At 44.5% G+C, this 13,298-nt stretch overlaps 1 protein-coding gene across 4 annotated transcripts in view; it reads left to right on the forward strand.

The window, feature by feature from the left end:
* LOC147709977 (H-2 class II histocompatibility antigen, A-U alpha chain-like) overlaps positions 1 to 13,298 on the forward strand; it is a 1,213,889-nt gene that overhangs the window by 998,892 nt on the left and 201,699 nt on the right. The window lies entirely within an intron of this gene.

The raw sequence follows: 13,298 nt of genomic DNA on the forward strand, positions 1-13,298 counted from the left end.
TTCCTCCACCTCCATCACTCTCCCACCCACCACCAAAACTCCGCATTCACTCCGCGGAGTTTCACGCCACAGGAACCTGATTCTCACGCTACGCAGAACCTCTAGACCCAGTAAGTCTCCAACTAATCTCTCCGCTTAGACAGTTCCCATTTCACCTTCCGTCTTTGCAGCCTCAGTAAGTTTGCGATCCTATTTCTTTCTAGGACCGCTGTGAACTTCCAAGTTGATCACGTAAGCCTCGTATTTTTTTCGAGCTGTTGGCACCACTGTTAGGCACTCTATCTCGAAGTTTTTACTCTCCTCACACTTTTCCGCCCCCCGGACACACTGCCTTTTCCTGTTTATCTGCAACCTTGACCCGCTTTTTTCACCGACCCCCGTCTAACCTTTTCTAGATTTTCTTATCCTTACTAACTGCACCCCTTTCCAGTCTCCAAACCCCGGTGAAACTTTACCATTACTTCTATTCTTATAAAGGGCGCATGAGGTCGACTCACGAAGATACTAATGTAACCCTTGCAATTTTGTTGTTGTACTTATTTCCCAGTCGCTTGTATTGATTTGGATCTTTTGTATATTCTTTGTTGCAGTGCTCCTTGAAAAAGGACTTCCTGTCCGAAATGCATTGGAGCTACTTTCAGTTTCTGATGGTGATAAAATTGATTGTCTGATGACTCATATGAAGGAAATATGAAATATGTCAATGGAAAATTCGAATTAAATTTTGAAACTTCAAATTATTGGAACTTTATTTGAACTTCATTTGGAATTTACTGTGTTGTCTCGCCACACACAGTACCACATAAGTGTGCCCACCACAGGGATGCACCTACATCCTAGTAGCGCACTCAACCCCTTAATCCTTTAGAACGCACCTGAACAGTTACGTCACCTGTAGGAGCACCTTAAATTGATTACTCTCTCCAACCTCATAGCCAACCTATCCCGGTACCGAACGCTGTGCGCCGTGCCTAATAATCTCAGCCATGCTTTGGCACTCCCACGGCAGTGCATTTCTAAGGCTCAGATATGAGCCTTAGAAAGGCACCGCCGTGGGACCGCCAAAGCAGGACCACCAGCACAGGATTAACTCGTAATCCGGCGGGTGGCCGGATTACGAGTTTGGCGTCTCGGAGTGGGACGCTGGCAGGGCGGCCTGCTGCGGGACCGCCAAACTCGCAATCAGGCTCAAGTCTCTAGTCAGAAATCAAACTGGCAGAGCTTCTGAAAGACCTCAGGAAAGTCTCTGAACAAATGAACAGAGTCCCGGGAGGAAATCGGAAAGCCTCTGGCTCGCCCCTCAAACCAGGGTTTTCTATAAACATTTTTGCTTAGTTAATAACTATAAATAATAACTTATAGTGGTGTGGACCCATATTGAGTAAATCAAAGGATTCAGCATCATTGTAAGTGTTCTTAACACAAGTCTCCTATTCCTACTGCTACTAGCAACTACTTTGCCATATTCATCCAGAGACGGCAATATAAAGTGTTACATCAGTGCAATTGTCTATACACAGAATGTTTCAAGCATATCAACTAGGAAAGTTCTATGGAAGCAACTTTGCTTTCGCCACATTGTGTTGCAAAGGCTGCTCATCTGTAAACAGGCTTGATTCATAACATTGCGGCTTGAGGAAGGTTAGATAAAGTTCTACATCCTGTAATTTGCAGAGTTTCAAAATAAACAGTACATCATGGGAAAAAAGTCACGTACAAAAATAAATGTTTTCCCTGATGGGAGGGGGTATGAAAGAAGAGCTGTTTATCCAGCATTTGCGCTTCATAGAAAATCCCCAGTACAGAATCCATTTTAAATTAAAATGCAAAATGTGGCCTAACTAAAACACATTATAAAACATATTTCTAAAGCAAATGATCATGTTTTAAAACAAGATTATTAGTACACCGACAGCAATCATATTCTATACCAAAATTGGTATATTTCCAACATTTTTATTTACGCTAAAATGTGCACTGGGGTAAACTTTAGCAGCTATCACCCTTTGATTATTTATTAATTAATAATCTAATCTACTTTAATAATTCTTAATTGATCAGTCATTAGTTTAAAGAAGTCGTCATCATCTTTCAGGAATTCTCTTCAACCATTTTCACCTGGTTTTAGACATTCTCACTTAAATGCTGTCATTCAATTTCCATAGAAATTTCCTCTTTTCTTTAGTGTCTTTTTTAACCTGTTACCTTGACCAATCTTAATTGCCCATCTTCAAAAAATCATTAAACAAAACCGAATTATTGCACAAACCAATATTCTTATACAGGGGTTCAAAGATATCTCAAAGTATTGCCTCTCACCTCACCTATCCACTTACCAAACTCCTTAAAACTCTCCCCTAGATTCCTGTTACCTAGGTTCAGGTAGTGAGTTAATCTCATTAGAAACTATAATCAGGTTAATTAGATGTGACTCCATTATCTTCCTATTATCAGGCACATAAGTAAATCAAATCTTAGAATGAGCCACTTTAAAAACTCCTCCTTCTTTAGGTGGATCGGGACTAATCCATTCATTGGTAGTACAAGAGCGAACCATCGCCATAGCAAAAAACAATAAAGCAGTCATGGAACTTGACCTTGAATTACCCTCCCTGTCAAATTCCATGCCCCAAATTACCGATTTCCAGTTGATTCTTATCGATGTCCCAAGTATCATTTCCAAAAAATTCTCAATCTCTTGCAAAAAAAGTCCCTAGTCTAGGACAGGAGAAGAACATATGGACCGAATCTGCAGTTTGTAGTCTGCACCTATTTCATTTATCCCCCTTCGATGCCCCCCAATTAGCGATTTTCCCTGGGGTATAGTACAAATCAAAAAGAGACATAAAATGCTGGCTCCGTAGTCCGCCAGTCATTAGTATCTGGTTCGCCAGACCCAAGGATTATTCTATATTTATACCAACGATCCCAATCTTATTCTCCCATTTAACATCCCATATATCAATATCATCCAGGAATGTTTCCAATATCTGTAAATATACCTGCCAAATTGAGGTTTTTTTCCTCACTGTTTCAATCAGGGGAATTTTAGCCATCTGTAGCTCTGCTCCTGACCCAAGCTGAGCCAGAAAGCTAACAATGTCTAATGCTAAGGGATTTTGAATCACCATTGCTTTCATTGCAAGCATTTATACATTTACTATCTTAAAAGTTCCTGAATTATACACAGCATTCTATCTATTAAGGTTGAAAGTTACCTAATTTTTATTTAATTCATAGCAACAACTACAGAGGGAATAATAGCTCCTAAAATATCTAAAATTCCTGAATCAGCCCTACTGCATCATCAGTATCTTTCACATGATAAATTCTAAGAAACACTAAAGACTTATAGCAGACACCCTCCCAATTATTTGGTAGATTAAGATGAACATTTCTTTCTACAAACATAATTAATGCCTCTTAAGATTGACTCTTCTCCTGATAAAAGATTAACCACTATTTCATAAGTTTGTTTCCAAAAACTTTACTTACTCCAACCTTTTCCACCTTAACTCCACCTTTGCCTGTTCTTCTAATAAATAAATTACATTTTCTCTCCTTCTCCATTTTCAATTTCAGATGTCATTTTTTTCCAACTCTTTTATATTAGTTTTGCATTGTGGTTTATTTTCATATTTATCATACAAATCATATCATTCTTTGCAATCCCATCTCCCGTTCCCAGTGCAACATAACGGTACAGAGGGTAACAATAACTAGAAGGTCAAGTTTCAATGTTCACGTTGTAGGCTATCTAGGCACCCTAGATCTTATTGTGTTTTTGAGCACAGCCTCTCAATTCGTATACATATTGCTCAGCCTGGCACAACAGTCCATACAGTTATTCATACCATCACAAAGGGGGCCTGCTCAACCCTCCAATATAGGGCTATGCCTCATTTGGTGAGGAGGAGGCCCATGGTCATCAGGATTCGAGTGTACCTGCTACACCTACTCATCCATCAGTCCCAACAGCATTATTTTAGACTCTGGTATCACCAGCCTTTCCACTACCGAGGACGGTATGTTGCATATCAGAGGCCAATAGCTTTATATCACGGGGCATTCCCAATAAGTATGAAAGAAAGTCTCCATCTCCTCCTTACAACTTACACAGTGCGGGTCAAGGCCATGTTTCATTTTACTCAGCTGTGATGTGCTGTAGTACACCCAGTGTAGATATTGAAGTTGGATCAGACTCATGGAGATAGCCAGGACTCTGGTGGCCATCTTAGCCTCTACTCAATCCTCCTCATCCAAAACACCCACATCACCCTCCCATTCCTCTCTCAGTGCTGTCATGTGTTCTATATATCACAGAAATCCCTTCCCTACCCAAAGGACCATTCTGACGTGGGCCTCAATGGGTTTTGGTTGAGGCCTTGTGGTATCTGGAGATAACGCAGTAGCGGCTGATGTGTGGGCAGAGTGGCGGGGAAGGGGGGGGGGGGGTGACGGACACAGACGAAAAAGAAAACATGAAGGAAAAAAGGGGAAAAAAGTACTTAGCTGCTGCCCGCCGCTCTTCTGCTCCGAGTCCTCACTGCAGCACAGGCTCCCACACTCCCCTGTGACCAATCCTGACACTGCTCTCATGCTGCTGGCAGCATGAAAACAGCATCAGGATTGGCCCGAGTGCTGTAAATGTGCACTACTCAGAGACTGGGATCCTGTGCTTGCTGTCTCCAACCTGGCAACGCAGCTCGGTTTGGAGACCGCTCAGTGTGACGGCTGGCTAGACCTAAAGATGCACTGATAGCAGTGCCAGCCACTTCCCCTTGTGACTCTCCCCTGCAATGGCCCCACCTCCAATACTCGGCCCAGCCCTCAGTACTTGAAAAATAAAACAATAACAAACCTGTTTAATTATCATTCTATTTTTCAAGTTTTGAGGCTGGCGGAGGGGAGGGGTGACTCTCCTCCACAATAGCGGAGGAGCTGCCACTGAGATATCGATAGGCATGCTTGATGAATGCTAGTCATAAAGAGTTTAACATAAAAGAGCACGGGACATGGAATGCACAGGTGGGAAGTAGAGATTTCAAGGTTGATTGACATTTTTGGAATACTCAAGTGAATTAAAGTAATGACCGTAAATCGCAACAAGTGCATGAAACCTAGCAACTGAAAAAAGAATAATATATTGCTGAGGGATAAGAAATGCCCCTTACTAAGTGTTTCCTTCTTTTATTTTTGCTTTGTTTTTAAAATAAAATATATCACATTTGCACTTTAGTCACTATTTCAACAGTTTTGCACATTCATGCACTGTTCTGCATTTTACTTCAGTTCATACGATGTTGCCTCAAAATGTTTTGGGCCCTTGCCTCTCGCGGGTACTTGGGCCTTCCACACAAGTAAGGCACCATTTTTGTCGGGATACCTGCGGGAACGCTGGGTGGAAAAACAGTTTTTTTAGCTAAAATTGAGGTTTGCAAGCGATTCTGGGTAAGGGAACGTTGGGGGATCCACGCAAGCCATACCTCCTTGGAAGCCCCCAGGTGTCTACTTTTCAGAAATGTGTGGGTTGGGTACGTTTCCCTAGATGGCCGTCGAGCACTGGGCCAAAAATCCAGGTGACACCCCCCTGGCAAAAACAGGTGGTTTTCACATAGGCAATTTTGAAGTCGCCTCACTACGTTTTGGACCCTTGCCTGTCGCGGGTACTTGGGCCTCTCACACAAGTGAGGCACCATTTTTATTGGGAGACCTGGGGAAACGCTGGGTGGTAGGAAATTTGTGTGAGCCCAGTGATGCCACGCTTTTCCACACAAAAATGTGTGAAAAAACTGATTTTTTCAGCTAAAATTGAGGTTTGCAAGGGATTCTGGGTAAGGGAGCATTGGGGGATTCACGCAAGCCATACCTCCTTGGAAGCCCCCGGGTGACTACTTTCCAGAAATGTGTGGGTTTTCTAGGTTTCCCTAGGTGCCGGCAGAGCTAGGGTTCCCAAACTACAGCTTGGCACTTTGCCAGAAAAGGGTCATTTTTCACTGTGAAATTGAGGTATGACCATGTTACGTTTTGCGCCGTTTCCTGTCGCAGGCACTAGGCCGACCCACACAAGTGGGGTACCATTTTCTTGAAAGACTTTGGGGAATGGAGGGTGGAAGGAAATTTGTGGATCCATGCAGATTCCTGAACTTTCCACCACAGAAATGTGGGGAAAATGTGTTTTTTTGTCAATGTTTTAGGTTTGCAAGGATTTCCGGGTAACAGAACCTGGTGGGAGGCAGTCAAGTCACCTCATCCTGGATTCCCCTGGGTGTCTAGTTTTCAAAAATGTATAGGTTTGCTAGGTTTCCCTAGGTGCCGGCAGAGCTAATGTTAAAAAACTACAGCTAGGCACTTTGCAAAACAGGGTCATTTTGCACTGCGAAATTGAGGTGTGACAACGTTGCGTTTTTCGCCGTTTTCTGTTTCAGGCAGTAGGCCAACCCACACAAGTCAGGTACCATTTTTCTCAGAAGACTTTGGGAAACGCGGGTGGGTGGAAATGTGTGGATCCACGCAGATTCAAGAACTTTCCACCACAGAAATATAGGAAAAATGTGTTTTTTTGGACAGTTGTTTAGGTTTGCAAGGGATTCTGGGTAACAGAACCTGGTAGGAGTCAGTCATGTCACCCCATCCTGGATTCCCCAGGGTGTCTAATTTTAGAAAATGTATAGGTTTGCTAGGTTTCCCTAGGTGCCGGCAGAGCTAGGGTACAAAAACTACAGCTAGGCAATCTGCCAAAAAAGGGTCATTTTTCACTGCGAGATTGAGGTGTGACCACGTTGCATTTTGTGCCGTTTCCTGTCGTGGGCACAAGGCCGACCCACACAAGTGAGGTACCGTTTTTATCGGGAGACTTAGGGTAATTCAGATTTGTAAATCAACTGTTATTACCTATTGAGTTTTCATGCATTTCTCCCTTCCAAATGAAAGACATTGTGGAAAAAAGAAGTCATTTTGAAAAATGACCAATAACTCTCATGCTAGTATGAGTATTCCCAATTTTGAGAATGCGCAAATATGTACTGTTTCTAAACTCTTTAATTTGTACTCATTTCAGAAATACATAGGTGTCTTTCATACCGATTTTCCCATGTATACTTTTTCCAAGAATAATTGCTCTATAAAATACCATTGCAAGTTGCTGCTCAGTTTTTGGCTCTGGGTTCGTCGGGTTCTTGGTGAATCTGCAAGTTCTATAAATCCACACAACCAGGAAGGTCCAGCGGATGTAACGGTATATTGCTTTAAAAAAGCTGTCATAATTACAAGATGTTACAGGTGAACACGTTGACACAAAAGGCTGATTTCTTTAACTAATTTTCAATTTTTCCAATATTTAACTGTTAGTTTCTATAAATAAACCTTCATGGATTTAGACAAATGACCCCTTTCAGGATTCAGAATTGTGTCTACATTTCTAAAATGTATAGCTTTCCAGGATTCATTATTGCTTTCAAACTCATTTTTATTATTAACTGAAAGGAGGTTGAAAGCACTAAAAATAGCAAAAATAGGCCATGTCCCAGAAAAATGCAAAAACTGTGTGAAAAATGTTGGTTCTCTGACAAAAGACTGACATTCCCTAAAATCTGGGAAAATGGTGATTTCAGCCCCACAAACCCTTTTTTGATAACATTTGCAGGGAAAAACCCAGAGGCTTTCATTTGCAGCCCAATTTTCCCATTTTTCTGAAAAAAACAAAAATGTTACTGTATTTTGCTTAATTTCTGGGACTCCTCCAAGGGAATCCACAAACGCTGGGTACCTTTACAATCCCCATGATGTTGGAAGAAAAGGACGCAAAATTGGCAAGGATACCTTATGTGGTCAAAAAGTTACAAGGGCCTAAGTGGGCACTACCTCAAATAGCCCAAAAAAGGCATAGCACATGAGGGTAAAAGGCCTAGCAGCGAAGGGGAGGACCCACTATTCCTCAGAGCCGACCCTCCCCGGATTCAGTAATCATCGCAGCGGCAATAAAGACCCACGCCGTGGCATCTTCCTCCACTGTACCTCCAGACAAGGAGAGCAAGACGCAAGACTCCTGGGGACGAAGAGCATGCGGCGCCTCGGCCTCCTTGCTGAAGGTTTCCAATGCAGAGGCGCTATTGGGCCGCTATGATAGATCCCTGTGGGATTCCCCACAGCGCTTCGTTGAAAAACTCCCCCAGGAAGATCGAAGGGATTTCGAAGAGATACTTACGGAGGGCAGCCAAGTCTCCAACCGGATTATTAGTGCGGCAGCAGATGGAGCTACCCTGTCGGCGCATGGGTATGCTCACGGGGTATTGCCAAGGATGTCTTCGTGGTTGCGCCTTACCGCCCTAAAGCCAGAAGCTCAGACATGGATCATGAACCTGCCTTTCTCTGGAACATCTTTATTCGGTTCACACACCGATGAGGAAATGCAGCGTATGAAGACGGAATTGGACACGCTAAAAGCCGTAGGGCTTGAAAAAGAATTCTGCAAAAGGTTCCGCCCCTACAATAAGCAATCCTCCCAACAGAGGGTTCAAACCCCGCAGTGGCAGCAGGGTCAAGACCAACAGGGGCAGCAAAAATCCCAGTACAGAGGCAGGCGCTCCTCAAGAGGAGGAGGCAATCAGCGACAAGGCAATAACTCCAACAAGGCGCAATCCAAACAATGAATCCTTTCTTCCCCCAGCGCCGTTGACCAGTCCAGTGGGGGGAAGCATCGCGTATCGTATGGAAGAGTGGCGGGCCATTACAAATGATGCTGGGTGTTAGCTATGCTTCAGAATGGTTACTTTCTTCGGTTTCAACATTAACCTCCCTCTATCCCTCCACTGCCAACATCGAGTCATCAGTTAAAACTACAAAAAGATATAGCCACCCTTCTCACAAAATCAGCTATCGAGAGGGTACCAAGATATCAAAGAGGGAAAGGAGTTTATTCAAGATACTTTCTGGTCAAGAAAAAATGCCAGAAAACGGAGTACAGACCCATTCTGGACTTGCGGACACTCAACCTTTACATCAAAAAAGAAAAGTTTCGCATGTTGGCGCTTCATCAAATATATCCACATCTCAGGCAGGGGGGATTGGATGTGTTCGCTGGACCTACAAGATGCATACTTTCTTGTACCCATAGCTCTCAGTCACAGGAAATTCCTCCGTTTCCGGGTGGGGACCTCTCATTACCAGTTCAAAGTCCTCCCATTCGGGTTGAAGTCAGCTCCCCGAGTGTTCACGAAGTGCAATGCAGTGGTAGTAGCCGCTCTACGCCGTAGGGGTGTCTTCGTGTACCCATATCTGGATGATTGGCTGTAGAAAGGTCCTTCCCCAGACAGTGTAGGAATCACTTTCTGAGCTGCATCGATCTATGCCATCGGTTGGGTCGGCATGTGAATTTCAACACGGCAACTTCACAGCCGACGCAGCAAATACATTTTCTAGGAGCTCTGCTAGACTCCGAGGCAGGCAAAGTGTTTCGTTCGGAGGAGAGACAGTCTTCCATCACTCGAAAATGCCAACTGGTTCTCCGGAACAGAGATCTGACAGTGTAAAGGATTGCCTCCCTGCTAGGGTCGATGGCATCCTACATTTTTCTGGTCCCCAATGCCAAACTACGGCTGCGTCCTCTTCAGCAGGATCTGGAGGACAAGTGGGACCAGCAGTCAGCTCGCTGGGATGACAAGATAACTTTGTCAAATGCAGCACAAGCGTCCATACCTTGGTGGATGAAAAGGTGAAATATGCAAGTCGGCATTCCGCTCCATCAAACCCCACCTGCCCAGACGCTGATAACAGATGCCTCCCTACAAGGCTGGGGGGCACACATGGGTCATCTCCAGATGCAAGGACTGTGGTCTCCCAAAGAGCGCTCCTACCACATCAACATGTTGGAGCGGAGGGCAGTCCATCTAGCCCTCAAAGCTTTCCTGCTCTCGATTCAAACATTGTCAGTGTTAGTACAAACGGACAACACCACCACCATGTACTACCTGAATAAAACAGGGAGGAACACGCTCACGCACTCTCTCCCTGGAAGCGCAAAATCTGTGGCATTGGCTCCTGGCTCGGAATCTGTCAGTCACAGCAGTCCATCTCCCAGGAGAACAGAATGTCAGAGCGGACGCTCTAAGCCAGCATTTCGAGGACAAAGAGGACTGGGTTCTCAACGATGAGGTAGTCGAAACCTTCTTCCAGTTATGGGGTCGTCCCACAATAGATCTCTTCGAGGACGACAAAAACACCAAATGCCAAGACTTCGCCTCAAGATTCTACCGGCCAGGATCAAAAGGGAATGCCCTTTTGATAGCCTGGTCAGGGGAATTTGTGTACGCCTTTCCACCCCTTCCGCTGATCCCGAAGGTGATGAGCAAGCTGACTCACTCGTACACAAGGATGATTCTCATTGCCCCCGATTGGCCAAGACAGTGGTGGTACACGGACCTTCTACATCTGTCAGAGTTTCCTCACAGGAGGCTGCCATGCAGGCCGGACCTGATATCCAAGATGAAGGGGAGGATTCATCATCCCAACGTTCCGTCACTGAACTTGGCAGCCTGGCTCCTGAGGTCATACAATACCGCTACCTAGGACTGCCGCAGGACTGGATGTTCATTTTGAAAGAGGCGAGACGGCCTTCCACCAGGCATTCATATGCATGCAAGTGGAAGCGTTTCTACATGTGGTGTATGCTGAACAATTTTCATCCTATCAAGGGTCAGGAAGAGGTCATTCTCCCTTATCTAATATATCTGGCTAAAGCAGGGTTGAAATGTAATTTCATTAAGGTGCACTTAGCAGCTATAACAGCTTATAGGCGGTCACCTTCCCAACCTTCTTTTTTCCAGTTACAGGCTGTGAAAGATTTTCTACAGGGCTTGAAGAAGGTCTACCCTCCGTTACGCCCTCCGTCGCCCCCCTGGGAGTTGAACCTGGTGCTATCAAAATTGATGGGTCCTCCATTCGAACCCATTCATAAAGCAACCTTGCAGCATATCTCTTGGAAGGCTGCTTTTTTGGTAGCAATCACGTCAGCCCGCAGGGTGAGCGAAATTCAAGCGCTCCGTTCCAAAGAGCCTTATACAATGTTCCATCTGAATAGGGTGGTGTTGAGGACACATCCCTCTTTTCTACCTAAGATGGTGTCAGATTTCCATTTAAACGAGACCATCTCTCTTGATAGGTCCAGATCTATACGTAACTCTGATCAACTGTTTGTCAACTATATCGATCAGATCAGGTTATGCAGCCTCTGAACGTTCCATCTCAAGGTGGATAGTTTTGTGTATAAAACTTGCCTACCAATTGGCGCAGAAGAACCTGGGGTTTTCTCCCAAAGCACATTCCATCAGAGGGAAAGCGGCCACTACAGCTTTTCTTCATCATGTGCCCATGTCTGAGATTTGAAAGGCGGCGACCTGTAAGAGAGCAGATACCCAGGCCAGGCCAGGCCTCCTTGCGTAATCTGTGTAACGGCTGATTTTCGGCTGTTACACTCTTTGGTTGGGTCACGTGTTTTTCATTTACTTGCAGGTGGTTGATGGGCTTGCTATTCTATTCAGTGCTTATGACTATTGATGAGGATCCCATGGAAGAGAAGGATTAGTTACTTTCCTGTAATCCTAGTTCTCTTCCAGGGGTATCCTCTTCAAAGTCATAAGCAACCCACCCGCCTCCCCAGGTAAATGAGATATTCTCAAAGTGTTTATAGTTTATTGTTGAGCCCTGACTTTCAGGGTTATACAAAGAACAACTGACCTAACTGTCACCCCTGAGGCATGATGGGAAGCCAGGGGTCATGGCTGCCTTAAAGGCACGGTGCCAGTTTTTGTTGAAAATGCTTTCATTTTCTATGCTATTGCTTTACAATGAGCCTGTGGGCTAACAATGTCTATTTATTAGCAATTTTCAGGATTTATGAGTGTTTTGCTTATTAAAACACAGAGTTCAAGTGCTATTTGACCTAATGTGTTTTTTATATGCTTGCAAATACAGTCTATGTATGAGTAATTACATTGTTTAGCCTTAATTTCGGGGCTGCATCGGTGTGAGAAAAAATGATATATGTACATGCATATATGTGGAGCGAGATATATGTGATTTCCATATATAATTGTATATTATTTCCGGGGTCCCCGCACATGGGCGGGAATATTCAGTGCTTATGACTTTAATGAGGATACCTCTGGAAGAGCACTGGGATTACAGGTAAGTAACTTATCCCTCTGGGCCCAGGAGCGGAAGAGCTTCCTCTGGGCCCCTGGGCCTAGGGGCGGAAGAGCTTCCTCTGGGTCTCTTAGTGAAGGAGGTGCTTGTGGATAGTGCTTGTGAAGAGAACAACTCGTGGGACAAGGGTGGTAAGTCACTGGGTAGTGAGAGAGCTCGTCGGTCCCATTGGACAAGTGCGGGATCTTAGCCTGAATGCCTTAGTAGAGGGAAGTAAGGCATGTGGGACGTTCACTGGTTATGGCCTTTACCAAGGACTGTTGGTAAGCGGTGGTAATGAGAATTAAGGGTTGCGGCTCGTCATGGCTTTGGATCTGAGCTTGACAATGAGTTGTTATAGATTCTCCTCTTAGCAGTGACACAGTGACAGCTGTTTTAGCTCTGCAATTCCAGATGCAAATTCACCATATTATTCCAAGTAAATCCCTAGGGATGATATTTGTCAATTTCAGATTTCCGGGTTGCTATTTATTGAGGTCAGACCTGACAAACTTATCCTTGGAAACACACAGATGTACTTGTAATTCTGATTTGAGCAGAAACTCTTATTTCCGATGTATGCGGAACATGTTGGAGACGCAAGAGGAAGCTCAAGCAAAACCACCATGGGGAAGTGCATGAAAGAGTAAGTGCTGCAGAGTCCAACTGCCAGGCGTCATCAATGGGTCGCTCAGACTGGCGTATCAGTGTCATGTCATGAATTTGCTCTAACATTATGGTGAGGGGTAAGATGGTAATCCCTTGGTCTCATGGTGTGTGCTTGGTGACTGCCCATCGCCACTATATTGTCAGAACACATTCCCCACATTGATGTCCAGGGTCGTACCAAAGCGCCATGTGACGAAGGAGACCCCCTTTGAACCTAAGGCCTGTAACGTGTGGGGCATCCTGTAAGAGGGCCCCGTTGATTTGTATTATGTCACTCGTAACCCCTACCTGGAAATAATCATTCATTTACTCTTCCTACCGCTGAAATAACAACCATCACTACCTCCGAACTATATTGTGCATCTACTACATCATTTATTGTATTTCTTGTAAATGCTGCTGTACAAACTCTGTAAAGCGCTCAGATACCTTTGGGTCAACTTTGCGCC

The sequence above is a fragment of the Lissotriton vulgaris genome, chromosome 5 (assembly GCF_964263255.1).
Source record: "Lissotriton vulgaris chromosome 5, aLisVul1.2, whole genome shotgun sequence".
Lineage (NCBI taxonomy): Eukaryota > Metazoa > Chordata > Amphibia > Caudata > Salamandridae > Lissotriton > Lissotriton vulgaris.